Here is a 25,965-nt window from a genome sequence, read left to right as displayed (position 1 = left end):
ATCAGAGTCACTTTTTACAAACAGAAATCAGCCTCCCTTTATACCGACATGTGCCATTTTCAATTACGACTTAGAGGTAGTAGAGTTAGTTCACCCCAAATTTCAAACCCTCTTCTCAATTTCAATTAAATAACAAGGATAATTTGTGGTTGTTAATTAATGATTTGCCATTAGCGTTTAAAGATTTAGAAAAATATCAACTTCAAGATAAAGAAACTCAGCAAATCATTCAATCTGTAAAAAGCAATAGTAACAATTTATGTTATTTTATAAAAAACAATTTACTGATGTACAAAAGGAATGTTAAAAAGTAAGAGTAAGATATTTTTGCCTGTACAGTTAATTGATTTAGTATATGAATTCTTCCACAGTTCTTTAATAGGAGGTCATTTTAGGCATTGCTAGAACGCAAAGAAAAATTAATCAGTATTTTTATAGACCTGATTTAGACGAAATTATATAAAGGCAAAAGTGAAAACATGTAATGTTTGTAAAAATGAGTAAAGTGTGCCAAAGAAAAATATGAAGGCGAATTAGTATCTGTGCCATTTAAGAACAATATGGATTGTTTATTCATAGATCTTTTAGGGCCCTTAGTGAGAACTAGAAACAACAATGTATACTTACTTGTAGTTGTAGATGCCGCCAGTAAATTTCTATGGCTAATCCTTTGAGGGAATGTAAGAGTGCTGAAATATGTAATAAATTAGACCTCATTAATTTTTAACAACTTTTCTGTACCTAAAATAATAGTGTCAGACAATGCCGCATATTTTACATCACTGTATTTTAAGAAGTTTCTTATTTAAGAATTTTATTGAACACGTAGACTAGCGCCTTACAGGGCTAATGGAAATCAATCAGAAAGGCATTATTAGAAACATATCTACATTATTGCGTAGTTTCTATCACAACTGTCATAGTAATTGGGATAATGACCTAGGCTATATACAATTAAGTTTAAAACACCGCCCATAATGAAAGCACAAGTTTTGCTGCCTTTGATTTAATGTTTATCATTCCTGTAATAATGCTTTTATCTAATTTATGGAAGCTAAATGATCTAATTGGTGAGAATTTGTCCAAGGAAACTGTTGTAAACAATTTAAAGAGAGCTGTGGTGAATGTAAAAAAGGAGTATAGCACATAACAGTAATAGACAAAAAGTACTCAGAGCAAAATGTAAAAACATCCCTTTAAGTTGCATTCCTTAGTATGGGATTAGAACCCACTATTTAAGCAATAAGGTAGAAAAAGTTTTGTGCAAAATTAGCACCAAAAATATGTAGGAATTTATAGAATTTTATATTTTTTAAGCCCTGTAACTTGTATTGTACAACACACTGAAAATGTTTTGAATGTAAAAAAAGGTTCATATTGTAGATTTAAAATTAAATTAAGACCTGTTCTGTATAAAATAAAAAAAAAATTTTTTGTAGCATCCCTAGCTTAAGGAACCACTTGCTGCCAAATTTAAAAGATAAGATAAAATCCAGGAAGTTAACTGTTTGGTGAATTCTTAACGAATGTGTCAATGGAAATAAAATATAGAAAAAGAATTTGTAAATAGACTTAGTGTAAAGAAATGAGACAAAGTTGATCCTGACTGTTTGCAATGAGGGAACCAAATATGAAAAATTGTCTGTGTTTTGTAGGTATGCCGAAATGTTGAATTTTGAATTTTGTAGATATATTTGAAGTGTTAAAATTCATGTAGATGTAAGATGTATAGGATGTTGTATGTAAATATATATATTAAGAGTGATGCAGTATTAATACGAAATGTGAGACTTAGCTTCTCGTGAGGGGACGTTTCATTCCAAAGTATTCGATCCATATTGGTAACTTGTCCGCAAGTCTCAGGGTATTTAATGGCACAACACTATACACAAAAACACTGGTATGAATGCAAAAAGAAGTATGAATGTGGCGCCTATATAACAAACACTACACTACACTTGTTTACGATTTAATCGCCTTAAATGCCCTTATTCTTGCAACGACCCGCAAATTCTAAAACGCTGCAACGTGCACTGCATGAAAATAGTTTGCCTAAATTGATTTTCTATTTCTGGTCCCTAAGCGAGCAGTCATAGAACTGCATTGGCATGCGATCTAGCGGATTTCATAGGAAACTTTTGAAACCCCGCGCTATTCGTATTGTTATTGTTGAATTTGAATTTATGTAATGAATAAAAGGTTGAATTAAGTTTGTTATTTAGAATATGTTTAAAGTAAAGTGACTAACTAGGTTGCGAAATCAAAACAGGGGGGATATTCTGTACCGTAAATTAGTTAATTAAATTTCATACAATGTAAATTTCGCAACCTAATCAGCCAGTATAATATAATATTATTTTACATCCAATGTTCCGGAACTAATTATTGGGCGGAGTAACTACCTAATTGGCACGCGTATGAATTTTTTTTCTTCTAACCCTTTGTAGCAGCCCAAACTACGTAACCGATCAGACCTCGCGCGCTTTGTCCGTAAGTAAAATTTATCTTTTCGTATTATTAAATTAGCCCTTTGATGCCAAACGTATAAAATGAATGTAACGTAAAGTAAAGATGTGAATAGTAAAGTAACTTACCCTTGAAGATCTTTTATTTGCCCTGATGGAGATAGATAAAGGTTGTGGCGTCGTCCTTATGGCGACGAGCACGTTGTTATAAATAGTAATTTGTATCATTAAATGGCTAATACCGTCGCGAATTTGTTTTAGGCGAGTTTACGTAGCTGATGTATCTCACGTGTTGTTTGAATAGATGGCTACCACTTCCCAACGTCTACTCCTCTTCTAGAAATAACCGTTCTTAGACTACAGCTTCAATGTCTCGTGCCAAGACGCCGACACCCGGGTTGTGAGTCTACCTATTGCGAAGGGAAGTGAAATATTATTGTTTTGTAAAGTAAAATGTCGTACGCATAATTTCAATAGAACATTGGATATTTTAGGCCCACCTAGAAGATATACTTTTTTAGTTATTATAGTCTAATTGGCAGCAACGTGGCAGTACATAACTTTTCTTTACCATCCTAAAAGTGGTGCTTTTAAGTTTTCATAATTAAACTGAACTTATAAGTACACTTTGTATTTCTAGTATTTATAACTACGACCTCAGAAGTCAACACCCCCATGTGTTATCGTCATACGGTACAAGGTCAACTCGTTCGGCACTAATCTTGCGTATGCCACAGACAGACAGAAGTAGGATTTATTTCATCAGAACCTGGTGGGATAGGCTTTCCTGTACGCTCAGCGAAGAAAAGATCATAAATAACTGCGATGTCTTAGCTTTAAAGATTAACGTATTGTTAATTTTTAGCAAGTTTAATTGTATAAAATAAATATATTGAACAAGATTCCGTAGTTAAATTATGTAGTGAATTTATAACGAATATTGAGCGTTTCAGTTGAAGGATTAACAAAGTAAAGCAGTTTAGTGAATACAAGATCTCGACAGGAGAGTACATTAAATCAGCTGATGCCAGTTAAACAGATATCCGAGAGCAGCTGCCAAGCACGTACAAGTAATGGCGTCTGATACTGTTCCCAGAATGTCAAGTCTGTTCCAGAATTCTACAGCTTTCTATATCTAACTCTAAAATCTGTACTACTTTCTCTTAGTCAGTCAGTTAGAAGTATTATATATCTTAATTCTTGGATTGTTATAGACCTTCTTATAAATACCTGAAGGTAAAAAATGTAACTGGATAATGCAGTTTTGGTTCATTTAAATTGTTTTTAAGAAACAAGTAAACAAAATTTGGGTCTACGTTTGCACACAAGAAGTACACGGGTACGTTAAAAATTACTTTTTAGTTTACAATTTAAGTAAAGAATGTGATATGAGTGTTTCAGCCAGTTTACTGTATAGAATTTTTTCAGTAACAGTGCTCGTACATAACTATTTCGTAATTAAGTTACATTACAAACTCCTTCGTTATACTGAATAAAAAATCAATATGAAATTTGGGTTTTGTGATACTTCTGATACAAAGATAAAATAGTAAAATAAATTATCTCAAGAAGCTGAAACAATATAATACAGACAACCTTGTAGCTATATATTTTATACAAGTACCCTTAAAATTCGTTTAATACACCGAATAAAGACATGAATGTCAATATTTCGTTTTGTGTAAATTGGAATATAACATTTTAAAATAATTTATCTGTAGAAGGAAAAAAATACAGGCAAATCTCCTTCTTAATAAATTTAATATAGTGCAAACTTTTTATAAACATTTTATACATAATTATAAATTTTGTTAATAACAGGTATTGAACCCTTAGACGCAATTATGAAAATATATATATATATATATATATATATAGAATTATAGAAAAATAATGATGCAAAACATGGTTAAGTTATTGACAGACAAAGAGTCACAATATCTTTAAAACTGCATAAATCACTTACAATAGCAGGTTTCAACGCTCATCACAAAAATTTACATCATCACTGAAAATACTTGGTATGAGTTACTCTGCAAATGTGTAGGAGATATTGAGTAATGGTGTAAAACTTACTAAAGAGTTGGTACTTCTGTCTGCATGGATTAAAACAGCTGATTCTGCAACAATGAAAATTTCGTATATATATATATATAAATAAATAAATATAATTATATATAAACTCTTATACTTATATACATGTATAACTTTTTATATACGTTTTTTTATATACGAGGTTTTTTGTCGTGGTTAACTGGTGCTAAACCGTTGTATGAAATTGCTACAACAAAACAATGATCCCGATCTGAGAAACATAATAAAGCGCATAACAAGCAATATAATCCACAACACAGGGAATACTGTAGAGTGAGTGGGCGGAGTTAGACTATTATCTGGACATTCGCAGAGTAACTAAAGGCATATTAACATAATTGTAATGTCCGTTAAGACTGTTTATATATTAATTCCTTAAAGTAGTTTTTATGATTTTGAAACTCTCATTTTGCAGCATTCTTTCTTAATAACCCGGCATATAGTGTTCATGAGAATGTCATAAACAAAAATTGAGTTAAAAAATTTAATACTCCTAAAAGTTTATTTTTTCTTTTTCAAGTCATTAATACAAATATAAATGATCTAAAATGCTTCGATTATAATACATTTAGACGTTTATCAACATTATAATTTTAAAATTTACGTGATTTATCTCGTTTGATGTTTTTTGTTTGAATATTACTCGTATAAATTTCATTGGGTGCTTAATTGTGTTATAATTAGGAATTGTGAATGTTGCCAGGTCGGTAACGACCGTGGGGGATTACACTATTCTTGAAAGCAGTTTAAAGAATCACCGACCGTCAAGCGGGGCCGGTGTGTCACAAGCTATAACACAGTTAAGGAGGCCTGCGTGGCCGGAATATCTGATAACACTGTGAGCTGTAACGTCGGATGATTTCAACATTGTTGAACATGTTCACCAACGTTCAACATGTATGTTCAACATGCATGGGCTCTCGTACAACGAACAATCAGAGGTGTTGTGTGTCTACAAGTCGTACACACACTGGCGGTTGGGCGCACACGTGTTGATGAATGTACCATGCGTTTAGTGTTCGACACTGCTTGTTTGAGAGTCAATCTGTTTAAACGTTTCTTCCACTCAGGGCAGGTGGACGAACGATATATTGTTTGGCATTATACAAGGTGGCAGAACGCCACGCAACGTTTCTTATTACATGCGTTTCTCGCTGAGGTTGCATGCAAAATTTTAAGTCTATATCTCATTAGATTATTGAAAACTACTTTGGACATATAGTCAGAGAGATAATGGTACAGAAAACATTGCACTTACGAAGCTTCATGCAAAATTTAAAGCCTGCAAATTAAGTCTTCTTCTGGATGTCTTTTAAGACATGATATGTTCATATTATTTATTCATTGCAGTATTTAAATAATAAAAATGTACACACCAAGTCACAAAAAATAAAGATTTTGGGATAATTAGGCTACACGTGTTAACATGTAACATGTTAAGTTTCAGGACTAAAAGTAGTGAGTTTCAGTGTTGTCACATCTTTGTCTGACGCTGATATAACTAAATTTTAAGGTCGATTTAACTCTTGATTCGCATGTATCAATTAGAATCTGAATAGTGTGACAGCTTAGTACACCTTGCCAAGTCAAGTTCAATCTTTTGAGTTAAGAAAAAGCCAATTTGAAAAATGTTTTAATAGTTTAAACCCTTCGGATAATATTTCAACTTCAATAGCTACCAACATTATCTGTACCTACAATCGATTTATTTCTTAAGGAAAAATCGAATACTGATTTCACGTATTTTGAAGTTTCACTAAATACTGGATATTTTGCATATACAGTGCACATTGGCTCCTGGATTTATAGTTTATAAACCCCACAGTTCTGTTTATCGACTAGCTATAAATTAGTAGTTCGTAAGCGATCGTGGTACTACTCTTTCTTTTTCTACTCTAAATCTATCATAAATCGGATGAAGAATCACATGGAGATGTCATAGTTAAACTGAATAAATGATTTCATAGCATACCTAAGGAACTGTAAATAATATCTCTGTTTTATAATAATGCATTGGATTTTAGTGAGTTGCACGAGTCTATGGAATACGATCTTAAGATAAGTTAAAGGTAACAGATTTTATCTCACAGACCTGTCAAGGGAAAGTAAACATTATTTATAACCTAACGCCTGGTTAGATAGCACGGTTTATTCATCAAAGCACGGCAACAGTTTACATTTTTATTATAACCACAACCAACGTTTGATGCGGAAAATAAAATTACGCTTTAGGTGAATGGAGTTAAATAAAGATATTGTACCTATATCATGTGAAACCAATATAGCCACTGATGCCATGGAAATATTGACCATTACTAGATATGTGAGTATTATATTCTACAAATTGATCTGATGCAGATAACGTTTATTGGTTGAACACAGGTATTGAGTGAGTGCGACTCAACTTGTTGAATACTAATAACGTGAAAACAAACAATTTTATACAGTCGAATAATCACGGAGTATAAATCATGGTATTGATGCGTGTGAATGTAATTGCACTTTCATGTACTACGGATTTAACTACTAATACAAATGTACAAATGTAGTTTATCGATTACTTTCGCATAAAGAGTGGAAGTAAAAGTATTTTTAATTCGTTTAGCATAATTTACAAGTACGCCACTCTAAGTGGCATAAAAAGCGTCGTTGAGCTTGAATAAAAAAACATTTAATTACATAGCTAATTTCATTCTGTAGATGTTTTGCGCACATATAGACATAGAAATTCACATGAAAAAGCCACATTTAAAATAAATCAACGCGAAAATGAAGCACCATTTAATTTATGTCTATGTATAAATTGAAGTTTCATGCGTACATTTCAAGACTGCAGATGACATCTTTGTTGAGATATATTGACACATTCAGATTTTTGTTCAATGAAATCTTTTTAATATCATAGTCTCTGCACCAAGTCACCTTACAATGATGATGTATAAGTTGGGATGGTTAGGCTACATGTATATATATGAATGTCTTACGCCGCACTTAATTTCTTTCCCTGTTTATTCCGCTATTGTTTCGTTGTCATTATGGATATCCATATGACCATTTTAGAAATATTCGCAAACACTTAGCCAAACCCCATGGAGTTACGAGCGGTAAATCGAACTCAGCGTTCATTTTTAGAAATAAAGCTTTCTGAAACATTCCAAGTTTGTTGATCAGTTTGTCTTCGAAATATTGGACAGTCAGGAATAACAATTTCCCAGGCCCTCGATCGATAAGATTCGTAACACACTGGGATATGTTACCTCTAAGTAACATAGACCAGACACAGTTATGGAAATTAACATTGGAATCTTTTTTATTTCATTTAACCAGACACAGAATTCAATTTCCCCAAAAGTTATGAAAATTAACATTGGAATATTTTTTACTTCATTTGTTTTTATTATAGGGAGACTCTATAGTCTATTAGATGTGTCTTAGAATAAACACGTTGAAAAGTCTATTATTGTTATTTCTACTAACCATAATATTCCTTAATTGCCTTGCTGTTATCAAAAAATGATTAGTTAATTCGTGTAAACATTGAATGTTAAGTTTGTTGGAGCTATACTTAATTATTTATAGTTGAGGAGTAACGGAATAAGTACAGAACGATTTTTGTAAATTATTTAGTAAAAAAAACGACATATACATGCATTAATATTTTCTTCAGTCATTTCCATATTTCAACTATGACAACGTATGAAATAGCTTTTCTGGACAGTATATAATGTCTGCATGACATTACTGAGAGTAGTCACAATCAGAATGATGTACGTAAATGAATACATGTTAAGTAAAGGATCGAATTCAAATAAGAGAAATTCATTCACTTTATGCCTAATGTTTTTGATTTGTATTTGATTTCCTCCAAAATTATGATAGTAGTTTTACAAATTAGGGCTCAATTTGGACCTTAGATTTTGATCCCCAATTTGGACCCTTTTTGGCTCACGCCTAAAAATGTTTAACACTGAACTTGTCTAAAGTTTCATTTTACTAGCTATACCTGAAATTTAGGTGGAAGTGGACACACACGACTATCCTTCCTGTATGTATATGTAACCCACATATTAAAAATTTTTGAAGTGCTGTCAAAATACTGGTATTTTCAACTTATATAATGCTGACCGGAAACTGTAAATAGAAGTCGACAGTCTCAAAATATTGTCTTGTTATAACTTTTATATTATTGAAAATCTAAAGTTAAGGAAAAATTATAAAAACTAACTAATTGTTCACAATGCGTTCGAATAAAATCACAAACGTGGAGACTACTTTAAGACATTTCAAATAATAAGTATAAGAACTCATTTCGTCTATTGAAATATGGTTTCTTACAGTACGTTTTTGACCTAATTATTACAGATGTATACTTGATTCATTGATTTATTATCTGTAATCACCTAACTTTTTACATGTATGCACGTTTGTCTGCGTGTTATTTTTCTTAATCATATCCCTACGTTGCATAAACCGACTGAAGGTATCAATGAAGTTCGGGTGAGATACAGACAAACCGAGGGGAAGCGTCAACATAAAACGACTGACAAAGACATGCCACAGGCTCTTCACATTCTGAGGCTGAAAATGTTTCCATAACTTCGCTTGGAATGCTTTGAGTTCGGCTTCAGCTCCTGCCTCTCTACAGAGTTCTGCTATCAATGTCGGTTGAACATTTTTCCTGGTAACTTGCAGAGACGAGCTGTAGCCACCACTCACTGTAATTATCATTGGAAAATTACCGGGACTAAAGAATACAGTTTTCACGTTTCATATAGCTGGCACCGATTCAATAATAACGTAGAGAGAAGCAGACAGTAAACTAAACGTTTATGATTTATGCTACTTTTTTGCTTGATTAGAAGAACGAATCACCATAATCTAAGGTTAAGGAGGAAATATAAAAACTAAAAAGTCGTTTCAAGCATACAATCACAAATGTGGAGTCTACTTTAAGACATTTCAAATAATAAGTATGAGAAATAATTTCGTCTATTAATATATGTTTTAATGTATTACAGGAGATCACAGGAGAGTTCGCTAACCCCGAGGATAGCTGGATGTACCTAAATTAGCTTATCTATACATATAAAAATGGATTTTTGTACGTATGACATTAATAGACTCAAAAACTATTTGACCATTATGATAATTTTGATGTATATGTATATTTCCACGGAGAAGGTTTATATGCAATGCACATTGATGTAACTCGCCACCAGGCGGTGCTCGAAAAAATAAGTTTTCAAAGCATCTGCACATTATACACTGCACTTAAGAGACAGTTACGTATATTATTTATAGCCAAGCACTATTTGAAGACGCTAAGTTTTGATTTGTATTTGTCTTTAAAATAAATGTATGTTGAATTTAAAGCTTGAGTGTTATAGACCACTTAAGTTTATAAGTTAAGTATGTACCACTTAAAGTAAATGTACGTGTACAATGGCTATAAAAATACACCTTTTAGAGATTTTCTTGATCGTGGCAACAAGATAAATTCTATATCGGCGTTGGAAATTCACTTGAACCAGAAAAGTTCATACATGGGCAAAGCTTAAAACATGCGAAGCCGCGAGAAACAGCTGGTCTCCATATAAAATGTAATAAATAGTTTAACAAGCAGTATTAGTGATCAAAAAATTAATAATATACAAGTGTTTTTACTTTTATCGTGTAATGGTCAGTAATTTCGCCTGATAAACGAGATATTGAGATCCTGTCGGTGCAATTACTTTTTTAGCCCACAATTATTTAGTTTATTACATTCTACACAAATATGAATAGTTTAAATATATTTATTCCACAATTTGTTCTGTGTATTTATCACGTTAACACACTGAGTATTGAAGACGGCTAATTGATGCCTAACCCTGATCCTGCCCTGCATTAGACCGGGAGTTAGCAAGAACCATTAGGAGACAAACTGTGAGCTTTGGTCATTTCCGGGACTGTACCAAGTTCGGTAATTAGCAACTCTGATCCTGGGATTTTGACGCATTGTTTCTAGAATCTATAGGTCATTGACCTTGCCAACTGCATACCAAACTAAACAAGTATGGTTTCTTGTTCATCTTGGGGATAGCATTTCTATCATCAAAACCGATGATGATTTTATTATATGCTTAGCAATATACTTAATCTAAACTCCACAAAGGAACTTAGTGACTAATCATTTATAAGTATATTTAATATATTGTGAGATGAATCATATGGTAAAAGTAATATGTGTGAATAATTTATGTCTAACTAGTTGTTCCCCGCGGCTTCTCACACTTTTTGTAAGCTTTGCTCGTGTATGAGCACTTCTGGTTCAAGTATATTACATTGTCAACGCCGATGTAGAGTACCTTGTTGACACTATCAAGAAAATCTGCCAAAAGTGTATGTTTATAGCCATTGTACACATACATGTACTTAATAATAAAGCGGTCTAACATTCAAGCTATAAGGCCAAGCAGAAATTCCTTTGAAAGACAAATATCCATAAAAACTTAACGCCTTTACATAGTGTGTGGTTATTATACACAACTATCTCGTAATTGTAGTTTACAATGTGCAGGCACTTTGATAACTTGTATATTTTGCAGCGCCTCCTGGAGGTGAGTTACATCAATGGGCATAGCATATAAACCTTCTACATGAAAAAAATACATATACATACAAATTTTCATAATGCTCGGTCAAATAGTTTCTGAGTCTATAAAGGACAAACACACAAACATTCATTTTCATATATATATATATATATATATATATATATATATATATATATATTATTCTTAGTATATTCAGTAAGTTCAGAACTTGCAAATTTTCTGATTTAAAAGTCAATATTGTAAAGTAATAAACTGAAATACACGGGATATAAAATACTGTAAAAATATGTAACTCTACTTGTAGTGACTTTTACTAAATGTACCAACGCTACCAGGCATTGAGTGTTAAGGTATTAAAATTCATTGGCGTCTCTTTATGACATCCTCTTGTTTGAAAAACAACCACAATTTGTTGCCAAATACTTGAAAAATCTACTACTAGTATGTATTGTACTGGGTAGTTTGTACTAGACAGAACCTATCCCGTTGTTTTCAAGTCATATTAATATACCAATCAGCTAAAATAAAATAAGTTTAAATAACTATTATTGTGAAATATTTAACTATCTGTCCTGTGGATCGTGAGGACCTTGCATTTGGAGACGTTAAGGAACATCACATTAACTTCGGTCTACCGCAGCATCAAGATCCCTTGAAGACGTACGTTGCTCAGTAAATTCTCACCAAAAGTGTCGCTCTCGAAACCAAGTACCTCACTGGAACTGGCAGGGTCGGTTCGTTAATGTAGACATTGAAAGAATAGACCCACCAGATCCCTGGGGAACCCAACTTAGCCAACTGTGCCTCTCTCCAGCTATAAAACAGCCGGATCCTCTGAATCCAGGACCAAACGCTTACAGACTTTACACGCGGTTGAATTGACTGGAGCTGTTTCTAGGTAAGTAATATTGTAAGTGTTGTGATCGCTGGACTGATACAGCAACGCACAGAAGACTGTATGTTCTGAGAAGTGCAGTTTCCTCTTCGGTCGAGAATAGCAGACTGCAACAAAACTAAATCCAACGCTCACAAGCGGCCGCTCGATAAGTACAGAAATTAAAATTACAAGTCAGCAAGTATATCAGGCCTTTCACCTGTATAATCAATACCTGCCCTCAGGATGGGTTTTACTTGAACAAGATTTGATAGGAGGTAAGAAACTCCAATATATCATGTGTTTGGGAGCGTTGTAGCTTATATAAACAATGTCTCTCAACGAGAGTTCGGTTCCTTCGTTGTTTCTGCTCCTTATTGAATGACAACTTTACCTTTTCGCCTGTTGAAATAAACTCGATTTATTCTCTTTTTGTTGTATCAATTGCTGTACTTTGAGTGACTTTAACTTGGACGAGTAAACAGATATTTGGCAGTTCGTGTACTTCATCAATGTGGACGACTTATTTGAAATTAAATTTCTCAATACTGTTCGGTTGCTCTCCTGTATCGCTTACTCCATTCCTCATTGTACAACCATTATTTAGTATAACTAACGATCAACAAAACTTTGACTAAACTGGAATAGATATGAAACGTCTACTTTTTACTATACATCTATTAATAGATACAAATATTTTATTACAAAAATTAAAATTTACTACTTTACAAATTTAAGAGCTTAACATTTTATTCAAAGTATGGAAAATAAAGGCCAATAGAAACCAAACATAAAACATTGAAACGTCTGATAATTTATCAGAATTTAGATCACATAATGAAATCACAGTAGTACTAAATATTAAAAATGACACCAAAGGGAAATGAACTTTAATTGGAACTGTTCAAAATGTTGAGCCAAACAGATCCAGATCGCAGAAGGCATACGTGCATGTACTCTCGATGTACAGCGGCAGAAATACAGTGAGAATAAGCCAAACTGTCGGGAAGGGAACGACGATACCCAGTGACTCAAGGGACGATATTATAGTTTGCGTTCTCAGAAGCAAATCAGTAAATAGACCAGCAACAAGAACAGAGTGAGGATCAGCCAGGATGTAGGCAAGAAATCGACGACATCTAGTGAATCAAGGGAGGATGTGGTAGCTTGCGATCTCAGCAGCAAATGAGGAAATAGACCAGCAACAAGAACAGAGTGAAGATCAGCCAGGTTGTAGGCAAGGAATCGACGACATCCAGTGACTCAAGGGACGATTTGGTAGTTTGCGTTCTCAGCAGCAAATGAGTAAATAGACCACCAACAAGAACAGAGTGAGGATCAGCCAGGATGTAGGCAAGAAATCGACGACATCCAGTGACTCAAGGGAGGATGTGGTAGCTTGCGATCTCAGCAGCAAATGAGTAAATAGACCAACAACAAGAACAGAGTGAAGATCAGCCAGGTTGTAGGCAAGGAATTGACGACATTCAGTGACTCAAGGGACGATTTGGTAGTTTGCGTTCTCAGCAGCAAATGAGTAAATAGACCAACAACAAGAACAGAGTGAGGATCAGCCAGGATGTAGGCAAGAAATCGACGACATCCAGTGAATCAAGGGAGGATGTGGTAGCTTGCGATCTCAGCAGCAAATGAGTAAATAGACCAGCAACAAGAACAGAGTGAAGATCAGCCAGGTTGTAGGCAAGGAATTGACGACATTCAGTGACTCAAGGGACGATTTGGTAGTTTGCGTTCTCAGCAGCAAATGAGTAAATAGACCAACAACAAGAACAGAGTGAAGATCAGCCAGGTTGTAGGCAAGGAATCGTCGACATCCAGTGACTCAAGGGACGATTTGGTAGTTTGCGTTCTCAGCAGCAAATGAGTAAATAGACCAACAACAAGAACAGAGTGAGGATCAGCCAGGATGTAGGCAAGAAATCGACGACATTCAGTGACTCAAGGGACGATTTGGTAGTTTGCGTTCTCAGCAGCAAATGAGTAAATAGACCAACAACAAGAACAGAGTGAGGATCAGCCAGGATGTAGGCAAGAAATCGACGACATCCAGTGAATCAAGGGAGGATGTGGTAGCTTGCGATCTCAGCAACAAATGAGTAAATAGACCACCAACAAGAACAGAGTGAGGATCAGCCAGGATGTAGGCAAGGAATCGACGATACCCAGTACTCAAGGGAGGATGTGGTAGCTTGCGATCTCAGCAGCAAATGAGTAAATAGACCAACAACAAGAACAGAGTGAGGATCAGCCAGGATGTAGGCAAGAAATCGACGACATCCAGTGAATCAAGGGAGGATGTGGTAGCTTGCGATCTCAGCAGCAAATGAGTAAATAGACCAGCAACAAGAACAGAGTGAAGATCAGCCAGGTTGTAGGCAAGGAATTGACGACATTCAGTGACTCAAGGGACGATTTGGTAGTTTGCGTTCTCAGCAGCAAATGAGTAAATAGACCAGCAACAAGAACAGAGTGAGGATCAGCCAGGATGTAGGCAAGAAATCGACGACATCCAGTGAATCAAGGGAGGATGTGGTAGCTTGCGATCTCAGCAGCAAATGAGGAAATAGACCAGCAACAAGAACAGAGTGAAGATCAGCCAGGTTGTAGGCAAGGAATTGACGACATCCAGTGACTCAAGGGACGATTTGGTAGTTTGCGTTCTCAGCAGCAAATGAGTAAATAGACCACCAACAAGAACAGAGTGAGGATCAGCCAGGATGTAGGCAAGAAATCGACGACATCCAGTGACTCAAGGGAGGATGTGGTAGCTTGCGATCTCAGCAGCAAATGAGTAAATAGACCAGCAACAAGAACAGAGTGAAGATCAGCCAGGTTGTAGGCAAGGAATTGACGACATTCAGTGACTCAAGGGACGATTTGGTAGTTTGCGTTCTCAGCAGCAAATGAGTAAATAGATCAGCAACAAGAACAGAGTGAAGATCAGCCAGGCTGTAGGCAAGGAATCGACGATACCCAGTACTCAAGGGAGGATGTGGTAGCTTGCGATCTCAGCAGCAAATGAGTAAATAGATCAGCAACAAGAACACAGTGAAGATCAGCCAGGCTGTAGGAAAGGAATCGACGATACCCAGTACTCAAGGGAGGATGTGGTAGCTTGCGATCTCAACAGCGAGTTAGTCTGAATGCTAGTATCCATCAATAGCCTGTACTGTATGTTATTACATACAGAAGACTAATGTATGCGGCACACCACGCTCGTAGCGGCAACACGCATAACTCACAGATGCCGCACCGCGATAAGGAACTATTTGTGTTACAGTTATCGGTAACACAATCATATATTTGACTAGACTTATCGCCTTTTGTCCACAGATAATGAGTATTTCATGTATTCGTGTTTGAAATGGTCATTCCCTTTGTCTAAGTTACATCACATTGGGTTTACATATACTTGAAATCTAAAACTCGTTTGAGATACAAAAACGTGTTTATTACAAGTGTTTGTTTAGGAACTTTTTTATGCACATTTTTATCTTTACATATATGCACATTAATAACTGATCTGTTTTTTTCATTTTAATAACCACTATATGGAAAGAAAGTGCGTACAAATCAGGTTAATGACCGTAGCCTAGATTATTTGGAAATAAAGTATGTACACAATTTTTGCGCGTTTAAGCGTTTTTTAGTTAGTTCCTAAAAATAGAGAATTTTTACGGGGTATATATGAAATCTATAACTGTAAAACCATTCGATGTACAATAAAGTCATTCCAAAAAGTCAAAAAAAATTTTAGATTTACAAATTTTGAACAATGGGTGGTTTTGGGCTCTAGGAGTTATTTTGGGTGAAGTTATGTTTAAACTTTCTCTTTAAGTGATACCGAGAAATAAATTGCAAAAGAATAATTTGGTAATCAAAAATTTTCTACAGTGTAGGTTTAAAATTGAAAATTTATAATGTTTATATAAAATATTCCAAAGTAGCCTTACAATATCATAGTTAATAAAAACATTTCCTTACTAAGCAGAACTGTTTTTCCATACGTGACAATTCTTCCTATACATATCATTCTTATTGCCCTCAAGACATAATTCTAGCCACAATCTAGCTCAACTATCGCATTGTTTCTTGCCAATTAAAAAAATACATGCCTTAAAGTGGATTCTATAGTTACATTCCTTTGATGAATGTACCACACGTAGAAGTTGTTGTACTTTGGTTCATACTCAAGCAGAAAGAATTTGAATATAGAAGAAATTAAAGGGTACAGCTACAAGATCCCTTAGAAGGTAATTTCCATTTCTTTGCGACTCTTTTATTCAAAAGTAACCAGTTTGGAAATATAATACAATGAATTTCGGAAGCAATAATTTACACCCAATATCATAAAATTATATGACATTTTCTTGAATTCTTTCTGCCAAATAGAGTATACATATAGTTAAATGACAAAATCTAAATGATGCCGGATTCACTATCAAAATGAGGAGAACAAACCATAAAATTTTCGTCTGTACAAATCTCTCATGAGCTAGGTTAAAACTGTCCAATAAAGTTGAACAAATTCTCTTTGACAGCTTTGGACAGCTGTAAAACCTGACGCGAATTGAATCTGCGAAATACAGTTTAATGAAACATCCCCTTTGAAAAGGATTTGTAAGTGAAAATACGCTGGATGTCGGGTATACTTACTTGTGTAATCATCTCTCCAAATAATTGTTCATTGTTTCCGACTTGAAAAACATCACTGTACCGAATTTTAATCCAATAATTTATCTCTTCAGTGGATTTTACACGCTTGTTATATTAGTTCTATATAAATGCCTTATAAGTTTTAGTCATTCATCGGGAAGGTGAATCTATAATCACGATGTTAAAACACTTCTGAATTAGATTTATTGTACTGTCGACGTAGCCCCTAAAAGGTAGAAAGGCAAGATCTGAGTCAGAAGGATGGTTGATGTCAGCCATTTTTGGTGTTCATATTACATTTAAAAATTTCATGAACTGTAGGGAATCTTCATAATATGGTTAATGAAAAAGAATATATTAAAAAATAAGATTTTATTTAACACTTGAAATTTAAGAATCTGTGAAAATTTGATTTGTGTAAAACCTAATAAAATATTAAAGGAAGGATATCACCAAAAATGTATACTCTTTACCAGAAATATTTTACAAAAGGACTTTAATAAAGGAAATACTGTCTCTGTGGCTCTTATAGCCAAAAAGAACTTTTGTTGGCGAACACTAATTTAAAGAGGAAAAAAACAAATATTGGGGCAGTGCCCAAAGTGAAGACCATTCATTAGGCCATAAAAATGGAGAAGAAGGATGAGGTGGCAGGAAACACAAATGGAAGTTCTAAACTATGTTTTTCACAGCCTTTCTGCTTGTAGTCTTTATATCGATTAAAGATGATATTGATTATAAAATATTGGGAAGGAATTGTAAATTTTCTTTTAAGTACTTTGAAATTTTGTGAGAGAGAAATAAATTTAGATATAAAATAATTATTAGAATTTAAACTAGAGTGTTTAAAATGAAGAATGTGATAACGGTGTGGTTGAACACAATATAATTTTAATATAAACAAAATTAACCTACCATGAAATTATCTTAAAATTATAAAGAAATAATTTAAAAGAAGTTTATATTTATTTACTTCTTAGTCACTAATATCATGTTTATGATAAATGAGATTTGAATGATCTATAAAGTGTCATAATAAACTCCAACATGCAGTGTCACAGTTATAACCTCACCAAAAAGATGTTTGAAAATAAATTGGTTCATTTAGTTATAATAAAGCTGCCTGCAACGAAAACCACAGGTCCAAAAAAAAAGTTTCCAGAAATACAGTGATATGTATATTTAATATTAAACACTTGACTCAAGATCAGAAGGCCAGACTTGAATATCATTAGAGTTTAGTCAGTGTAAAATGTAGTGTGTTATATCCGTGTATATGGTTAGTTACTGCTGGTGATTGCGTGAAATATCTCTTAAGCCATTGCATTGAGATGTGCTGCTCGTGACACCACAACGGACAACTGAACCAAATCATAATTCACATATCTTTACGTAAGCCGGCACTAAACTCAAACATGGACTCTCTGCTGGGACCGCAAGCTACCACATCGTCCCTTGAATCACTGGGTATCCTCGGTTTCTTGCTTACAGTCTGACTGATCCTCACTCTGTTCCTGCTGCTGGTCTATTTACTCACTTGCCGCTGCGACCGCAAGCTACCACATCCTTCCTTGAGTACTGGGTATCGTCGATTCCTTACCTACAGCCTGCGGTCCCAGCAGCATATCAAATAATATTAATAATCAATAATAATGTCAATATACATATCAATTATAAACTTTTGGAGTTTTACAGAACTATGTTCAGCACCACTGTATTTCTGGAAACTTTTTTTTGGACCTGTGGTTTTCGTTGCAGGCAGCTTTATTATAACTAAATGAACCAATTTATTTTCAAACATCTTTTTGGTGAGGTTATAACTGTGACACTGCATGTTGGAGTTTAGTATGACACTTTATAGATAATTCAAATCTCATTTATCATAAACATGATATTAGTTAATAAGTAGTAAATAAAAATAAACTTCTTTTTAATTATTTCTTTTTAATTTTAAGATAATTTTATGGTAGGTTAATTTTGTTTATATTACAATTACTCGTATATTGTGTTCAACCACAACGTTATCAGATTCTTCATGTTAAACACTGTAATTTAAATTATGATAATTATTTTAAATCTAAATTTATTTATATCTCTCAAAATTTCAAAGCAGTTAAAACAAAATTTACAATTCCTTCCCGATATTTTACAATCAAAATTATTTTTAATCGATATAAAGACTACAAGCAGAAAGGCTGTGAAAAAACTAGTTTAGAACTTCCATTTGTTTTTCCTGCCACCACATCCTTCTTCTCCATTTTTATGGCCTAATGAATTGTCTTCAGTTTGGGCACTGCCCCAAAATTTGATTTTTCCTCTTTATATTAGTGTTGCCCAACAAAAGTTCTTTTTGGCTATAAGAGCCACAGAGACAGTATTTCCTTTATTAAAAACCTCCTTGTAAAATATTTGTGGTAAAGAGTATACATTTTTTGTGATATCCTTCCTTTAATACTTTATTAGGTTTTACACAAATCAAATTTTTACAGATTCTTAAATTTAAAGTGTTAAATAAAATTTGATTTTTAAATAGACCCTTTTCATTAACCATATTATGAAGATTCCCCACAATTCATGAAATTAATAAATGTAATATGAACTCCAAAAATAGCTGACATCAACCATCCTTCTGACTCAGATCTTGCCTTTCTACCTTTTAGGGGCTACGTCGAAAGTATAATAAATCTAATTCAGAAGTGTTTTAACATCGTTATTATAGCTTCACCTTCCCGATGAATGACTAAAACTTATACGGCATTTATATAGAACTAATATAACAAGCGTGTAAAATCCACTGAAGAGATAAATTATTGGATTAAAATTCGGTACAGTGATGTTTTTCAAGTCGGAAACAATGAACAATTATTTGGAGAGATGATTACACAAGTAAGTATACCCGGCATCCAGAGTATTTTCACTTACAAATCCTTTTCAAAGGGGAGTTTCATTAAACTGTATTTCCCAGATTCAATTCGTGTCAGGTTTTACAGCTGTCCAAAGCTGTCAAATTGAATTTGTTCAACTTTATTTGGCAGTTTTAACTTAATTTATAAGAGATTTGTACGTATTGATTTTAGTTGTTCTTATCCTCATTTTGATAATCCATCCAGCATTATTTAGATTTCGGTAATTTAACTATAATGCATTTCAGTAATAATGAACAACTCTATTTTGCATAAAGGAGTGTTTTATATAATTTCTGTTATGATAGTGTGTGTATTTTACAGCTTTCAGAATTATTTGTAATTATTTTTTAAAATGAATACTTTCGAATGAAAGCGTCGCAAAGAAATGGAAATTACCTTCTAGGCGCTTATGTAGCTTTTTCTCCTATCTTCAAATTCTTGACTGCATGAATATGAACCAAAGTACAACAATTACTACGTCTGCTATATTCATCAAGGGAATGTTTTAAGGAACGTTTTTTTAACAACACAACGAGAAACAATACATAAGAACGATTTGTGTAAAACGTAGTGTCCCGTATTAAAAATCAGCTGTAGTTAATAAAGCATAGTTTTTATCAACTATGATATTGAAAGGCTACTTTGGAATATTTGTATAAATGTTCAATTTTAAATCTACGTTGTAGAACAATTTTGAATACATAAGCCCATTGCAATTTTTTTCATGGTATCACTCAAGATAAAATTTTAACACAACCTAACCCAAAACCACCCATTGTTCGAAATTTTGTATCTACAAAATTTTTTTTTTACTTTTTGAAATGACTTTTTTGTATATCGAATGGTTTTACAGTTATAGATTTCACGTTAAACCCGTTTCTCAATCTTTAGTAACTGGCTAAAAAACGCTAAAACGCGTTAAAACTATGTACGTAACTTTATTTTTAAATTATCTAGGCCAAGTCCATAAACCAATTTCTTTCCAATATGGTAGCTACTAAAATGAAAAATACAGCTCAGTAATTAAACTACGTAGATGTAGACTTAAAAGTATTCGGGAATGTATAAAATATTTCGTAAAAAAACAGTTTTAATTAATACGTTTGTGTATCTTAGACTTTTTTTTTAGATTTCAAGTATATGTAAACCCCACATGATATACCTTAGACTGAGACAGAATGACTGTTTCACACACGAATGTATAAAATACTGGTGTACGAAATAATCATTATCTGTGGACAAAAGGCGATAAGTCTAGTCTGATATATGATTGTGTTACCGATAACTGTAACACAAATAGTTCCTTATCGTGGTGCGGCATCTGTGAGTTATGCGTGTTGCCTCTACAAGCGTGGTCTGCCGCATACATTAGTCTTCTGTATGTAATAATATATCGTATAGGCAGCTATACGAGTATGATGAATATCATACAGGATATATATTTTGTAATTAAATACCATGAATATGAAATACGAGAACGTAAAAGTCATTTTGATAACCAATACAGTGGTATTAAAAAGTCACTAATATCAAGCAATAAGTATCATTCTATAAAAATCAGACATAAAAATAAAAATATATTCTATATAATTGAGTAAGAAAATAATACATTTAACATTATAAGCCTCAAATTAGCAGCACATTTGCAAAATATTAAAATTACTCTTGGGGGTTTGGTGATCTTAAAATTAACTTCCCTTCACGTTGATGTCGACTCACACACCGCGGCATCAGCATCTTAGCTTGACATTGCAGCTGTAGTCGCGACAAGGAAGATTAGAATTAAAATTAGAAAAGAATCATTCTACTTGAAGTTAAGTACTAGAAATTCGTCTCGAAGTTGAACAAGAAATCGCCTGAAACAAAACTGCGGCGGGATTAGCTATTCATCGAGGCAACTTTTAATCATGAAAATATTGTAATTGTGTGTGTGTGTGTGTGTGTGTGTGTGTGTGTGTGTGTGTGTGTGTGTGTGTGTTATGTTTGTAGCTCTCATTGTGCGGATAATACTGTAGAAGTTAGGTAAACAGCCACGAAGAAGGCAACTCGTCTTCAACTTACTTTCACGGAATTGAATATTGTGCCGAATCTATCCACTCATTCACTTTCATAAAGTTAAACTCTCTTCCTTTTCCAATGTTTGAGGAAAGGATTTTGTAACGGTCCCTTTATATATTTCCACCTTATTATACATTCGAATAGTACTATTAAAAATGGGATATTCTTGCTTGGTTTCAAGACCTACTAATGGGAATTTATTGCTTTTATTCTTCAGCGTAAAATACTTGCTTAATAGAGCCATATTGAATTAACAAACAAAAGTTTTAAGTAGAGTATTAATGTTTGGAATTTCCAAATTATTATTATTCCTCTATAAACGTACTTTACTTTTACAAAGAAGTTTCATTGGAATTGTGACAAAGTTATTAGCAATTTCATTAACTTCAGTACAGAGACTCATGATTAGTAAATGTCCATTGCTCACATTCTGTGCTAAAAGTTCTGTTGCAGTTTACTGTAACAATTTCATTATAAGAACACTGGACTCACAAACTCATCGGCACTTTCATTCTGCGAGTTTGAGCTTTCTGCAGAACGGAGTGTTCACACAACAGACCAACTCCATTTCATAAGGGCTGTAAATGCAGTAGCTAACATCAGGCATTTACACATGTCAACAAGCTTTGTCACCAGAATCAGTGTAATCGGATATTCCGCTTATTATATGTTAAACATAAACCAGTGGACTCGTTTACAGAGTTCACTAACACTAATCTTCAATCATTTTAGCCAAACTATTTTACATACTTGTTTACTATTTACCCCGATAAAACACTGACAAAGCTGCTAGTTCACTAATAATAATAAGAAAATATTTTAAGTACTATGATTATAGAGCCATTGTAGGACTGCATAATATACTGTTTTACTAACATTATTTACAGTTGAACAACCTATTATCGTTGAGATAATATCTTCTCGGATGCATCCCGAGCAATTGTTAATAGATTGTTTCTCTAAAGATAATTTCTAGAGATAACGTTAGGCGCGTCAATTTCACAGATCTGAGCAACGGTATTGTGCAGGGCAGAGACAGCGTAGCCTTGACGTAAGCGGAAACTAAGGAAGTCGAACTAAACATTTACCGTTAAAAGATTTAGAAAGTGTTGTATGCAGTAATTAATTGTTAATGTTTGTAGAACAGCCCCATATCTAGTGTGACTACTGAGACTGGTTATTGGCCCTTCTAGATAGTAGGCGTGAATTTGTTTGTTATTAAATAAAATCAAACACTGTAAAAGTTTTAAAATTGCACAAAATACAATTTTAAAACATTATGTTTTCATTAATCACTTCATGACTTTGATAAAGAGAAACATCCTTACCATGTAATACCTTAATATATTTCATTATATATTCATAAGAATTGTTTTTGAAGAGAAGAACCACTTTTGTTTCATGAGTAATAAAATGAGTGCCTGCCACTCCAATGTTGAACAATAACAGGTCGACTCATGACCAGGATAATTTCACAAGCAATTAAAGAAGATCCTGATATCTGTTTAACCGAGAGGAAGGGAGTTGTATTAGACTGGCAACTCCCCAACGTCTCGAGCACCTGCGTTTAGGAATCTTTAATTACAAGTGGATTTCAAGGCGTTTTTACATCCAATACTTAATCGGTACACGTTTTAAAATGTTTTATTGTTGGTTTTTCACATTATCATGACTTGAAAATAAACATTTGAAAGCTTCGATATAATTTAAAAAAATACATGTAATAACATATAGTAGAATCGTTTTACTTCATTGATATTCTGAAAATATAGGAATAGATCAAGAGGACAATGAGTGAATTCAACAAAACTTACATTCAGTAAGTATTGTGTTAAAATGTTTTAATTAAAATAATTTTTTTAAGGGGATGAAATCCACTATTTTGAAATGACGTTAGTACAAAATATGTTTGAACGATTATTATCACTATAGTACAGCTTTGATAAATAAACTCTGGTTTATTTCCAAGCTTACACGAACTGTTTGTATGACGCTATCTTTAAAATTATATTCAGTAAACGATAGCGACTAATCGAATATAATCGATCATCGAATAAGGTTTCTATTCTATATAAAAGTACACGGTCACTTCAAAACGACTCGATAATAGGGTTTTAAATTAAAAAGAAGACAAAACAGGTTTTGTAAAAAAAAATAACCTACAGTGAATACATATTATGATATTAAAAGAATCGGGTAGGGAATAGTTTATCTGGATTGGCTTTGTGCCAAATCTTGTACTCACCCTGATGTAATTTTGCTTGTTTGTTTAAGTTAATTTTTACCTGAGCAATTGCTTACTTTGATTTCTTTTTTAATATTAAATGCGTAATTCAACTATTAAGAGTTTTGGGGATCTTTGTTAGTAATAATGTACTATCGAATTTACCACAGGAAGATTTACTTCGGCTCGATTTATACCTTCTCATTGACCATGCAGTAGGTACAGTAAACTCGATGTATTACATCTTAGTATTCTTATGGTCCATGAGCGACTCATGACTAACTGAAAATGTCAAAATATGGGATAAAGAAATTATCCATTGGTCTAGTTGTTCCCGGAGCATGATTGTTGGAGTACGAGGTTGAGCTCCCTTAGAATAAAGGATTTTTGTAGCCTGAACAGAAGTGAGTACTGCCCGCTTCCACTTTTAGTGAAATTCTTGAAGTGCCTTTAGGCGATAAAATGACTGAGATATAATGCCCGTTATCCCTTCTCGTAGGAGATCGATAGGAGGCCCTCAACCTTCTCCATTCTCAACATCCTGTCACTCCAGAATACGGTGCAAAGGTTATTTTAGAACTAAGTTCTGATAGTAAGCGCTCTAGGAAGTTATTTAAGGTTATTTTCATGCCCCTGAGTTATCAGTATACCGAGAATGTGTCGATGAACCATAAATAGCTTAGCCAATATGTTAGCCTCGTACTACGAAAGTTGTGGGCTTCATTAAAATTTCACTTTTTGAAATGATTTGGGTGTTAGGAGAGATTAACGTGCTATATTACAGGATAAAAATTAGAAAACCTTGTACCCTTTAAGTATTGGGGAGGTAAAACGCCCAGAGCGCTAATTGTCAACAAATATAACTAATTGCAGGAGCACGAGACGTTGGGGAGTTGCCAGCTTAATACACCTTCCTCTTGGTTAAACAAATATCAGAACCTTCGTTAATTGCTGGTGAAATTATTTCTGTCACTGTAAGACCTGTTATTTTTTATCGTTTAAGTATCTGGCGCTTATTTTTTATTACTCTTAAAATTACAGAGTTTTTATAATTTAGAAAACAATACCCAAGAGTAAACAGAGGACATATTGAATCGTTACATTGTCCAATATCTGAAACTTAAGACATGATTGGCTTCGTGGATCTAAGATTAAAAGACACTTTAATTGCAATTTAATAGTTTGCAGTTTATACCACGTAAAAGTTTTTGTATATAAGTTTATATGGATTGCGATATCAATCATCGTAGGTATACATAAATGTAATGCCTGCTAAGATGTCTATAGTCTTTAGATGTAGTGAGTCTTTCAGTACAGATTCAATTCTTCATAACGGCCGAAATCAACTCATAATGGTTTGCCTATAAATACCTAAGTTCCGTGTTCCTCTAGAGATAATTGTTAGACTAATTTACAACTTGTGTTTAGAACCTTTCTTTTATAGGTCAATCATGAATCTTTATAACCGGAATTAATAAGTGTTGGTAAAATTAAATGAAATTAAATGAAAAAAACGTCTTTATTAGAGGCGATGTTAGGACTATAAAGTCCTCTTTATCATTTAACCTCTACCAGTTAAAGTATGATGGTAAGGAAGAAAAATGGAAATCACTCATGTACTTTTTAGATAAGAATAAGGAGAAGATTCTAAACGTATCAACAACCGTTTGGAAATACCCATTATTAATAGTTTACTGAAAATTTTAATGGGTAATTTGATAGCGAATTAACAAGATATGTTTTGTTTGTGACATTTGTCACTAATATTTCACTGAAAGCAATAAAGCCCTCTTTGTTAGTCTTTAGAGCCCTTCAAGACATCTTGTTTATATTTTTTGTTCTTTTAGGACAGGAAGCTTAAAAGTTGCACTTAGTTCTAAAAGGTCATTTGCGCTGCTTCCGGATTAACAAGATATTCTGGATGAATAAGATGGGTATAGGGGCCGCCTCCTATCAAAATCCACGAGGAAGAAGATTTAGAGCATTGAAACCAGTCTCTCTAGAAAAAGGAGACGGGAGGCGGCGCACCCTTGTGCCCTCATGTCCAGGCTTGTAACAGCCCTTAACACTT

The sequence above is a fragment of the Homalodisca vitripennis genome, chromosome 3 (genome assembly GCF_021130785.1).
Source record: "Homalodisca vitripennis isolate AUS2020 chromosome 3, UT_GWSS_2.1, whole genome shotgun sequence".
NCBI lineage: Eukaryota > Metazoa > Arthropoda > Insecta > Hemiptera > Cicadellidae > Homalodisca > Homalodisca vitripennis.
This window is presented reverse-complemented; position numbering follows the sequence as displayed.